General features: G+C 35.6%; 1 protein-coding gene across 1 annotated transcript in view; it reads right to left on the bottom strand.

The window, feature by feature from the left end:
• Positions 1–12,500, bottom strand: part of IL1RAPL1 (interleukin 1 receptor accessory protein like 1) — a 4,037,132-nt gene that overhangs the window by 113,290 nt on the left and 3,911,342 nt on the right. The gene's annotated exons all lie outside the window — the stretch shown is intronic.

Raw genomic sequence — 12,500 nt, 5'->3', positions numbered from 1 at the left:
GTGTATGTGTGTGTATATACATCTTGCCATATACTTGAACATGTGACTCTGTGACTCAAAATGTTAAGGTTGTGCTTCCACATTATAACGATGGTAGTGGGTTCAGATTTATCCTAACCTGTGGGTTCTGATAATTTTTAACTTGAGGGGTCATTTTTTCAGTATAGCAACTACAACATTAGACATGAGGAATATGTATAAGCAACATTTTCTTTGAGGGGATGAACATGGGTGCCACAGATACTCTTTGTTAATAAGCGTATTTGTTTTGATTATATTACCTGTGAGGGGAATGTAAGCCTGAACAGCCTTTTTGTGTTTTTATATGTACATTTGACTCGGATATCCCATAACTGTGCCTTGGACTACAGACACCTGTATGTTTGTCCAAGCAGCTCATCACATTAATCCTTTCTCTATCAGCATACAGGCAATGATGGCTGTGGTTTTAGGTCCCCTTTTCTTCCAAATTACATCTCCTAAAGATTTCCATTTATTATTGGAAAAGTCATTAGATCTGTAATATGTTTCAGGTATTTGGAAAGAAGTTCTGATAGTGCCTATACCAAGGGAGGAGCAAGATGTCTATGGAAAACAAAGGACCCATAAGTCTAAAACGTATTATTGGGAAATGTTACGAGATAGTGTTATCACCTTGTTAACAGATTTTCTGAAACCTACGCTGGATATAAATCAATATGTATTCGCTGCAGGATGCTCACGTTAAACTAGACTGCTCAGCTTTTGTTAACCTATTTTTGGAAGCTTTGGACTTGGGTCTTTCAGAAGATGTTATTTACTAGGACATAGCAAAGCTATTGATACAGGTCTATATTACCACATCAAAAAAGCCGTTAATCGAACGGCTTTATAACCAAAAATGCGGTTAATAGAACTCGCGTTTGCGGGGCATTGCACCCCCCCACCAGTTATATATACCAACTCCGAGATCGCACTGCAGTGAGGAAAGGGCAAATTTTCCGATCTTCACTTTACCGCGATCTCACAATACAGTTCTTTTATCAGCATTTCCGGTTATAAAGCTGTTTGATTATCAGCTTTTTTTGATGTGGTAATATAGACCCATCAGTACAGTACTACATAAAGCTATTATGTGTATATTGGTCATAAAGGTTAAATGGGTGACTTGTTAGATGGATTAGTAACTGGTTAAGAGGTAGACGTTGCTGGGTAAAAATGGAAATTCTATCTCAAATGCCAAACCAGTTTATCTAGGAGTTCCTCAGAGGTATGTGCTGGGTCCTACAGTTTTAACAATCTTTATGTCAAATTGCTTTTGTCTTGTGAGCTGTGGCTGAGCAGTTTTGCAGAAGATTCTAAAACTGGGGTAGTGGTAAATAACATTGTGGATCAGCATGCAATAATTATAAAGATAATTCAGAAGTATGGTCAACGCTTAATAAGACTGATTTTAATGTAAAAAACACAAAGGTTGACATGTTGGAAAAATAAATTGTGGATATACTGTTGAAGGAGGTAGCTACTATGAGATTTAGGAATCAAGATAGAGAAAAGCTTTTCCTTTGATCCAAATTCACTGGAAGTTATTAGGAAATAATTACATATTGAATTATATATTGATCTTAAAAACTTTCTTCAAACTAAAGCTAGCAGAGATGCTAGAGTGCTGGTACCGGTCCATTGGTCAGTGATAAGACCAGCAATATAATTGGACTATCCTTTTGCTCTTACATCTGTTCACAAATTAGTAACCTAGAGGGGATACAAGATGCTTCACCAGGAATTAAGAGCATTACAAAACACAGTTACAGTAAACGATTGGAGATATTGTCTATTTTCAATTAACTATCACTCGGTGAGGTGGAGACCTTTTTATGATCTATACATGCGTTCAGAATACTGCCATTTGTGACATCTTTGGGTAGCTATATAAATGGAACATGGCTTTATTATTAGAAAAAAGCCACTGTTTATAGATGTAAACACTTCAAGTTCCTTCTTTTTAAGAAAAGTAATTCTGTCCTAGGGAGAGTCTATGGTAAAATTCTCTACCTCCTTATTTCTGGAAGATGGAGAAATGTATTGCTTTCAAAAAAGGACTAGATGCTTGGCTGGGCAATAGGGTCACTGACCCTACACTAAGAGGTGGCAAACACTTTAAAATCGTAACATACACAATAAGTTTGTAGGTAAAACACATTTAACATTGAACATTGCTTATCTATTCTAGTAGTCTTGTTAAACTGGTGAGTGTGTTTACTGTTGATTTAAGTGTAGAAGGTGTATTTTAATTGTACTGAAAATACATGTCAGTTCATTGCATTAATACTTTTCTCTCTATTACCCTCTTTGTAATGTTCCTTTGTATTATATATATATATATATATATATATATATATATATATATATATATATATATATATATATATATATATAATTCTGTTTTAATTGTGTCTCTGTTTATTTTACAGTTATATGCATCAGCATCAAACCATACACTCATCCCTCAAGCAAGACCTGCCAGTACCCCTCAGCTGACTGCATTAACAGCACTAACAATACCCCCACCAGAAGCACCTACAATATTTGTGTCCCAGCCTTCCACATTCACCTGCACATCTGTCCTAACTGCATCTCCCACTTCTGCTAGTCCTGCTCTGGAGGCTGGCACAGTTATATGCACTGATATTAGTGTGAGTGGAGGTGACATCACTGTTACCCACCAGCACTTGGCAGACAATGAGGGGGAGATAATCAACAGGATGAGCGATGCTTGAATCAGTCAGATGGAGGACTTTGTCTAGTGACTCACTGAGTTGTGTTGCTGTCCAGCACTGTCTCCACCATCTGAGAGAGGGCCCAATGATGATGGCCCCTAAGGTGGCAAGCAATCTCTCTCACAATCACAAGTGGTGCGGACTACAACTACAGAACCCCATTCTATCCCAATCCCAGAGTTTCTTTTCCCTTTTATGACAGTACCTACCCCTAGTGGTTTTACAACCTTCCTCTCAGCATTGTCTTCCCTCTGTTTGTCTGATGTCTCTTTGACCATAGTGTTCCTTCTCCCTAACTGTGTTATCACCACCTGTCTGTCTATTCCTGCAACTTAACCTAAGCCTGTCACCTGTGTCTTACTTCCCTTTTTTTTCTGCCCAAACTTACATTCTCTTAATGAATGAAAATGGGTATGTCTCCCAAGAAATTAGACCACCTTCTCCACCACCATCCTGCTCATTTGTTAGTTGTTGACCTCATGTTTTATCTGCAGCTTGGTTCTTCTTTTCATATTTTCTCTTATACTCCCATTGCAACCCTTTAATCTAATTAAACCTAGATAAACACACCTTACAAATGCACATGTAAGGATTCAAGATCATAGGTTCATAGGTATTTACTAGTCTAGTGATCTGTGCGGATCTTAAGAAGCCTAGCCTAACCTTCCCATGGTAACTTTTAGCTCTCACATTTGCATACAAATAACTCAGAGATAAGCTGAACAAGGAAATGTTGGAACATTTACATTTCCTCTATCTATGAGGAAAGAGGTGCTAAACAGGGGGTGAATTTCTGAACAGAGTAACAGAAGTACTTTATTTTATGTATAGTGGAAGACAATTGCACAGAATTGGTATTCCTCCTTGATCTTTTATTCACTGTATCTGTACTCCCCCCAACACCATCATTCTTGCTATCCTTTCCACACTGACCTCCATCTCACAGTGATATCACCAGCAGTGGCCAATACCATTGGCCTTACTCAGGAAGGAGTTGCAATAACACCATCAGCAAGCAGCATCAGTGGAGATGACATGCAATTCTCAAAACTCAGCGAGATGAGTAGGTGGGGGAAATTATTGATGAGTGACAGGATGCCCACATTGGCCAGATTTAGTCCTTCCTCTCACAACTTGTTGCATCCCTGCCACGCATTGTCATTAACATCAGAGTCAGAGCCTAGTGGTGAGGGAGAACATGGTGGGGAATAATCTCCCAGTGAATTACACCTGGAAAGGAGAGTAGATGAGCACATCATCCTATCCCATCCTGGTGTTCTCCTACCTTTTGTATCCATGCATGCCCCTTTTGGTTGTTCAATCATTCCCACTGCCATAATCTTTCTTCTTTGTGTCTAATACCTCCTTCTCCCTTGTCTTCCATATACTTGGTATGTTAGCACCTCTGCTACCAGTCTTGTCTTTGCTGAATATTTGTTAGCATGTCCCTGCTATCTACCCTAATCCTCTTACTTTCCTATTACTTCTTACTACCTTCCCCAACTTACCTTCATTCTCCCTCTCTCTAGATAGATAGATAAATATATATATATATATATATATATATATATATATATATATATATATACACATAGCTATAGCTAAGTGGGTCAAAAAGTAGATCAGCACAAAAGCTTCCTGGCTAAATACAGCTGCTGCATATACTTTTGTCTTCTTGCTCCCACAGTGTGAGTGAGATTGTGCTGAGCTCCATCCAGGTGTGCAGATGATAGTCCTTCATTATTAGTCCAGAGGCGGTGATAACTGTATGGAATGTGGGAGGTCATGAGTTGTCTTCCTAGACAAAACTCAGTGTTACGAGTTAGGGTTGGCTTAAAGAGTTGGAGGTTGGCTTAATTGTTGAAGTGTCTACCTCATACATACAAGGTACAGGGTTTTATTTTCAGCTTTGAGAGAAATTGTCTAGAATTAAACTGACCCATAAGGGCAGCTAGCCTAATACTTAATTATAAACCTATGGATATATAGCGTTCATCTGTCATGGTGATGTGGACAACTGAACAAGCACCAGGTGCACAACCGCATAATATTCCTATCTGCTCTTCTTGCAGTGAGTGTTGTAGCCATATGAAGGATATTTAATGAGCTGTTGGTCTATTCACTGTTCATGAGATGTGGGACTTGTCTCGCCTATGCAGTAAGCAGAAGATAGCTGGCTCTGTTTAATCCTGCACTGTTTTGTGAATCCCAGGATCTGTGTTTTGTAGGTATAGTGTACATGTAAAATCACCATTAACAGTACCATAGATTGTATAATAAGCTCCCTCCATCTCAGTACCAGGAAATCTTATGTGTACCCAAACATCACATTTCCAGTGTGTCAGTTGTCTTCTCCTTTCTATTATCATTCAATATTTTATTATATACTTCTGCATTTATTTTGTACTTCTTAGTTTGAGTATTCTGTGGAGCAAAATAATATCAGGACTCCTCATTTTTTTGCTTATTCTTTGGAGAAGGGTGCACATAAGGCTTTGACTTGCTTTTGTTACTGTGTATATTCTAAAAAGTTTTTGCTTATATTTTATGTCACTGTCCTACTCAGTTTGGGTGTGTCTGTTCATTCTTCCTATTGAAGAAATTGCCTTTTTGGTTTTCAGATTTTTACTTTTTTCTTTTTTATATTTGTAATTGTATTTGTATGGAGAGGTCACATTTTTCTTTTTTTAATGTAGGAGAGATTTGTTTCAAAGTTATTCCAGATTTTACTTTTGTGTGCATGTTTTATATTTCATATTGAAATGGATGGCTTGTGCTTATAAAATGTATTTACTGTTATCAAATGTAATTATATTTTAAGTATTTAGTGAAGCATATCTTGCTACGTTCATCTTTGTATGGGTGGTTGTGAAGGTGATTTATGTCCTATGGATATTAATTTAACATGAATGTAATTTTCTGATTACTGTTTTAACAAGTTTTCCTGAAGTAATTTGATTGATATAAAATCAGTTTGTACTGAGCTGTTTTGGTTACTCCATGATTGCCTTTATTGCATTGTAGGCTGATCTGACTAGTTCTCAAGACTAATAAGGAAGATGCACAATCAGTCATTGGCTGCTTATGTGAAGTCCATTTGACCTCAGACAGCTGTGCAACCTGTGTTTTCTCTGAGGCTTCTGTGGTGATCTTGAAGTTTTTTATATTAACCAGGGCACTCCACCATACCTCTCAACGTCTTAATACAAAAATCTGGACAAAGCCAAAAATAATGAAGGTGGGAGAACAAAGCCCCCAAAATAGGGCCAAATGTTAAATATCGCTTTATAAACTTAAAACATTGCTGGAAAAAAAGATCTTGTGTTACTATGCATTTTCTGGAGGATATGAAGTCTGAAACTCAAATGCCTGTCATTATTTAGTGTATTCAGTCTTCACTGATTTGCTTCAAAAATCCAGAAAACTACAAATTTTTATGAGAACAGACCAAAAATATGAGGCATAAATCTGGGCATTCTGTGAAAATCTGGACAGTTGAGAGGAATGGAATCCACATTTCCCCCCCTTCAAGGATGATAGCAGCATAGCCGCTCAAAGAAAACAGCGTATGTATTATGTTTTATGACATTTGGTTCACAGTTTAAATCAAAGACAGATGGGTTTCACAGAAGTCACTTGAAACTTAAGGACTGATATGTGCACTAGACGTTGATGTTGCTGTCACAGAGTGGGTGCAAATGTTTTATCTTGAGCATTATTGAGGATATGAGATATTATACAGGGCCAGAAGGATAAAACCTAGTTTATGGAGTACAGCTGATTAAATTAAACCACCACTTGGGAAAATTGATCTTTTTCTCAAAATGTAGTGCTTCTGAATTGAAATAATTAAGCTTGGAAGAATATATTGTCTCCATTCTATGGAAAATATGTGTGTGGTATAAAGCTCCATAGAAGAAAGTGATATTTTATTTTATTTTATTTTTTTATTACAAATAATGAAATGTCCTTTTAGTGAGTTAGTTATGTCAAATGGCATTCAATATAAGAACGTATCATTTTCTTTCCACTTAAAAATATACATGCATGCATATGTTTGTCTGTGCATATATAAGTATATATATATTCTATGTCATTCTATGTATGGATATAAAGCTATATAGAAATAGATAGTTGGAGAGATAGATAAACTGCTAGATAGATAGATAGATAGATAGATAGAAAGATAGATGGATAGGCAGATGCAGATTATATATGTGTGTTTTTTGTGCGTGCATATGTATAGGTGTACATGTGTGTCTAGGGAAAGAAAAAGAAAGCAAGAGAGAGAAAATGACAGAGCAAGAGAGAAAAAGATAGAGCAAGCGAGCGAGGGACTATATGCATACATCCCTGCAGCACTTCCAAGAAAACAATACAGTGGCAAGGATGAGAGGAAATACCAATATGTTTTATTACATTCACTGCAGATATGTGTTTATAAATAGTTTAGACACTTCTGTCATGCTCATATATTTAAATACTGAAAACAATGTTAACCCACAAGGTTCTGCATAATACATTTTATACAGAAAATTTAATCTTTAAGACTTTCTATAAACTATAGAAAGCAAATATTGAAATCAAACTCAAAGGTATTCAGTAGTTTCATGTCCTTAAAGCTATTAGCTCTTATAAAGGGAGGGTGGGCAGGAAAGAAAGATAGAGAGAGATCATGCTATTACAAATAAATTTGTCAAAAGTAATTACAGGCAGTAAATAAACAAATCAATATATATATATATATATATATATATATATATATATATATATATATATAGGTCTACCCGACAACGCCGAAAGCTGACAACGCCGACGATGAGAACACCGACACCAGAAGATCGAAAACTGAGATAACCGACAGATGAAAACCCCGATGCTGAGAACACTGACATGTGAAAAGGCTGTGTAAGTATGCGGTAGTGACGGACATTAGGGTTAGGGTGCAAGTAAGGTGAGTGAGCAATAGTGACAGTCTTTAAGGTTAGGGGCAGGTTAAGTGAGTTAGGGTTAGGGTGCGGGTTAGGTGAGTGTGCGATAGTGACAGTCTTTAGGGTTAGGGGTGGGTTAAGTGAGTTAGGGTGCGAGTTAGGTGAGTGTGCAATAGTGACGGACCTTAGGGTTAGGGTTTGGGTTAAGGTTATAGATAGCTGTGTATGTAAGGTTTAGTGTGGGTTTGTGAGGATTTTGGTGTGCTTGTGTTGTGTGTGTGCTATTTGGACAGGGGATTTGTTTTGTTTGTTGATTGTCGGGATTGTGGTGTGTCGGGCATGTGAGGTTTTGAGTTTGTGAACTTTCAGTTATGTGGTGTTGGTGATTTCGTTGTCGGTTTTGTAGTGTGTCGGTGTTGTCAGGTCGACCCATATATATATATATATATATATATATATATATATATATATATATATATAAATACCTCTGTCTCCATCGATATACATACAGATAAAGATAGAGATAGAGCTATACAAATATGTGTGTGTGTGTGTGTGTGTGTGTGTGTGTGTGTGTGTGTGTGTATATATATATATATATATATATATATATATATATATATATATATATATATATATATATATATATATATATATATATATTTATATATATATATATATATATATATATTTATATATATATATATATATATATATATATAGATGTATTTCTCTCTCTCTCTCTCTCTAGATATATATATATATATATATATATATCTATATATATATATATATATATATATATATATATATATAGATATATGTATGTATTGATATATATATATATATATATATATATATATATATATATATATATATAGATAGATATACACACATAGATATATAAAACATCAGAATAAGAAATACTTCACAGTACCTCTAAGAATACCTTCGGAAACAGTTATGATGAAGACCAGTTATTATGGTTGAAAGCGCTTAACTCTTTTCCGTTCACTAAATTTTGTTTGTTTTATCTGCTTGTCGTATCAGTTCGTGTTCGTGCTTTGTTACAATAAACTGTGGAATATAACTTATTTGGCAGTCGTTGGCACTTATTGGTGGTTTCCGAAGGTATTCTTGGATATATAAAACATGCAGAAGTAGAAGTTTGGCCTGAAGTGGCTTGTCAGTATGCAGACCTTTCTGTCACTTCACATTCACTTTTATTAATATCAGTGTTAAGGGCAGATGTGAGCTTACTTGCTTCACATCATCTTCAGTTTCTCCTAACTATACAGTAACCAGGAGATCTTCCTCAATCATAAAAAATTCTGTTTTCCATCTTATGTCTTGTAATATTTTTATTATGTCTGCGTCTTGCACTCCTTACTTTTTGCTTTTCTGTTTCTACAGTCAGGCTGATCCAGTTGCCCACTATTATTTCTGTGAAATAAGACTTCTCTCTGTCTGTACTTAGTCATTGTTCATGTGTCTGCAGAGTACAGCCTCTTCAGCTCATGCATCTCCAGGTTTTCAACTTCTGGCCTGCTGAGTAATCCAAACTTTGTGGCATAATAATCAAAAGGAATGGAGTAATATAGCAATAACCCACGCCTGGGTGTGAGTAATGCGGGATTTACCCATGGTTGGCATGGTTTGGTCCCGAGGGCGAAGCCCGAGGGACCAAACAAAGACAACCGTGGGTAAATCCCGCATTACCCACACCCAGAAGTGGGTTATTGCTATTATACTATGACATTATTTAAGAAAAGAAATAATTACTTTTCTTAAATAATGGCATTGTATAATGCCTCTTTGCTGCCCTTCCGCAGCTGTCTGGTATCCGCGGCAGTTCTGATGTACTGCGCATGCCTACGCAGTACATCAGAGCTGTGGCCAAAAGCAACGGAGAAAGCAAGATCTCCGTTGCTTTTTACTGTTTTGCTATGTTAAATGGGTTTAACATAGTGAGATAGCTTTAAAATAAGCAACGGAGATGTCCGTTGCTTATTTTAAAGCTGTCTCGCTATGTTAAACCCATTTAACATAGCTAATAAAAAGCAATGGAGATCTTGCTTTCCATTGCTTTTTTTTTTAAACCTGTCTCCCTATGTTAAATGGGTTTAACATAGCGAGACAGCTTTAAAATAAGCAACAGAGATCTCCGTTGCTTATTTTAAAGCTGTCTCGCTATGTTAAACCCATTTAACATAGCGAAACAGTAAAAAGCAATGGAGATCTTGCTTTCTCCATTGCTTTTTTTTTTAAACCTGTCTCCCTATGTTAAATGGGTTTAACATAGCGAGACAGCTTTAAAATAAGCAACAGAGATCTCCGTTGCTTATTTTAAAGCTGTCTCGCTATGTTAAACCCATTTAACATAGCGAGACAGGTTTAAAAAAAAAGCAACGGAGAAAGCAAGATCTCCGTTGCTTTTTACACACTGTGTCGCTATGTTAAAGGAGTTTAACATAGTGAGACAGCTTTAAAACCTGTGTCGCTATGTTAAACTCTTTTAACATAGCGAGACTGTTTTAAAAGAAACTTATACTAATGGAAAAAGTTGGGGTGACCGGACCTTTTTCCATTAGTATAAGTCGATTTACAATGTGCACGCTGGCCAATCAGCGTGCACATTTTGGAATATTAATGGGGGGTCATGGTATAATATGGGTCTAAAATCTACATTTATGGCAGTGGTAGAATATTTGTTGCAGCAGGTGTTCAAGGAATTTTCTCTCTGTCTCTTTTTCCTTGAGTACTATAGATTAACTCATGTAGTCTCTCTTTCTGTATATGTGTTAATTTGTATATCATTTGTCATACATTATATACTTTATGACATATATATTATATATCATATATCAAATGCAAACAGAGAACTGAGACAATTTTACATCTCTGAAATATTCATCTATCACCAAAATGTTTTCCCACTTGTTTTTTAAATGCTTGTTTCCTGTCATTAGGACATATTTTTCAGGTAAACAAATAAATTTATATTTGAACATTTCCCTGAGAATACCATGCATAACAATGATGTTACTACTTAGAGATAGTCTTAAGAAAATAATGTACAGATTATTACAGGCCTAACCAATAAGCCAAAGTCAGAATCAGATCCTGCAGTTTGTATCTGTGGCTTGAAGACCTTAACTATTATGCAAATATAATCAAATTATTATTATTATTATTATTATCAATTTTAGGTACCCCAAAAAATTCCAACAGTATTTTGTTTTTGGAAACCTTGCAAATGAATAGTTGATCTCAAACTGGACATGTACAACTAAGAGAATGAATGTCAAACTACTTAGTATCTGTTTTTCCCTCTGAGCTCATTACTGGTTTTGCACATTCACAATTTTATAGTTTCATATTCTGTAGCCAGTGTCCATAACATGCTGTCAGATTCCTTTTTTTGCTGACAAGAACAGACAATATAGATTAAGCTGAACATTATGACTCATAAATATTATACATTTAATATATTGCCATTCAGTTTTATAACATTCACTGCTGATTTTATACATAGTTAAAATCTTTGATCACTTTCAGATATTTAACTACTGAAAACAATTCTGTTCCACAAGACTCTGCAGTATATATTTTCACATTTTTCACCTCAAATGAAACTGCTTTTGCTTTGCTGCTGCATATCTGGATTTTATTTTTCTTTAGCTAAGTTTAAAATGTTATTTAAAGTTGAGAGTAAATGCAGATGTTCCTCAATACTGAAATAATGCTTGTGCTTTACGCCATCCATATAAAATATTGACACTGACTAGTTTAAGCTATGATCACACTAACAATTTTTTTTTTCAAATAGTGCCAGGTCTCTTCTGAGGAAGTTTTATACATGACAAAATTAATATCTCAATCTCCATTTTGATTTTAAGACACCTGGATATTAGATATGGCAATTGTTGACAATGTTGATAAAATCTTGCATTCTAGGCTTAAGAAAAAAATAAATAATTACACAGACCTGGCATTACAAAGCCTTACAATTTCTTGTCAAAGATTGCATCTGCTATAAAACATCCTGACTACACAGCTCTTCTTAGATGTTGAAAACCAAAGAGCTTGATTATAAAAGTATTTCTTCCGTCACCTTCCAGTATGAATTAAAACAGATCCTGCATCAAAGATTCCAGCACTGACATAAATGTAGATTTTGGACACAGTTATATTTTTCTATTCCTTTTGATTATGATGTCATGAGGGTTTTGTAAATTTAAGCTGTTGCACTTTTACTTACGGGTTACACTTTCCTCACATTTCAACCATTCTTCAGAATATACTCACCTTTGAAACCAGAATGCACCTGCTTTATATTTTCTTCATCACAGAAGTGTGTTATGACTGCCTGTGTGAATGGAGTTTTAGCATATGGTATGGTAAAACAAAAATGACAGTATTTTTTATTTTATTTTATTTTTTTTTTAGTGAAAACGATATGCTTTGAAAACAAAAATCAAGAAAAAAATGTTTAGAACAGGATGGCTTAGATTATGGTGGCTATATCAATGACCACTACAAATGTATCATGACTTTATTCATAAGCTGTATTTAAAATATGCCATGAATTAATATAGCAATAACCCAAGCCTGGGTGTGGGTAATGCTGGAATTACCCACGGTTGGCGTGGTTTGGTCACGAGGGCGAAGCCCGAGTGGCCAAACAAAGCCAACTGTGGGTAAATCCAGCATTACCCACATCCAGAACTGGGTTATTGCTATTATACAATGACATTGTTTAAGAAAAAAAATAATTACTTTTCTTAAATAATGGCACTGTATAATGCCT

The sequence above is a fragment of the Protopterus annectens genome, chromosome 5.part0, assembly GCF_019279795.1.
Source record: "Protopterus annectens isolate FY-2018-M chromosome 5.part0, PAN1.0, whole genome shotgun sequence".
NCBI lineage: Eukaryota > Metazoa > Chordata > Ceratodontiformes > Protopteridae > Protopterus > Protopterus annectens.
Note: the sequence above shows the minus strand (reverse complement) of the source record. Positions and strands in the feature narration are given on the sequence as shown.